Source organism: Alexandromys fortis, unplaced genomic scaffold, assembly GCF_014885135.2.
Source record: "Alexandromys fortis isolate MF-2015 unplaced genomic scaffold, M_Fortis_MF-2015_v1.1 scaffold_117, whole genome shotgun sequence".
Lineage (NCBI taxonomy): Eukaryota > Metazoa > Chordata > Mammalia > Rodentia > Cricetidae > Alexandromys > Alexandromys fortis.
The window spans coordinates 5,770,437-5,771,158 of record NW_026068015.1 but is presented as its reverse complement, the minus strand read 5'-3'; positions in this window follow the sequence as shown (position 1 = coordinate 5,771,158).

Sequence of the window (722 nt, the reverse complement as noted above, 5' to 3'; positions counted from 1 at the left end):
CTGCTTCTGCCATACAACTGTCACCCACATTTAGAGGGACTAGTTTGGACCTATGCTGGTTCCTTCCCTGTTCGGCTGGAGTTGGTGAGCTCCCAGTAGCTCAAGTAAACATTTTTAGTGGGTGTACCTATTACGGTCTTGACCTCTTTGCTCATATTCTTACTCCTCCCACTCTTCAACTTGATTTTGAGAGTTCAGTCCAGTGCTCCAATTTGGTTCTCTGCCTCTGTTTCCACTAGTTGCTGGATGAAGGTTCTATGGTGATATTTAAGATATTCATCAGTCTGACTACAGTGCAAGGCAAGTTCGGGCACCCTCTCCTCTATTGCTTAGGGTCTTAACTAGTGTCATTTTTGTAGATTCCTGGGAATTTCTCTAGAGGCAGGTTTCTTGTTAGTCCCATAATGGCCCCCTCAATCAAAATATCTCCTTCCTTGCTCTCATCTCTGTCCTTCCTCCATCTTGACCATCCCATTCCCCTAAGTTTTCTTCCCCCTCCCCTTGTCTTTCCCTTCTACCCTCTCTACTTCCCCCACTCCCATGTTCCCAATTTTGTCAGGCGATCTTGTCTATTTCTCCTTTCTAGGTGGATCTATATGTTTTTCTTAGGGTCCACCATGTTACTTATCTTCTCTAGGATCATGAACTATAGGCTCAATATCCTTTGCTTTACAGCTAGTATCCACTCATGAGTGAGTACATACCATGTTCATCTTTCTGGG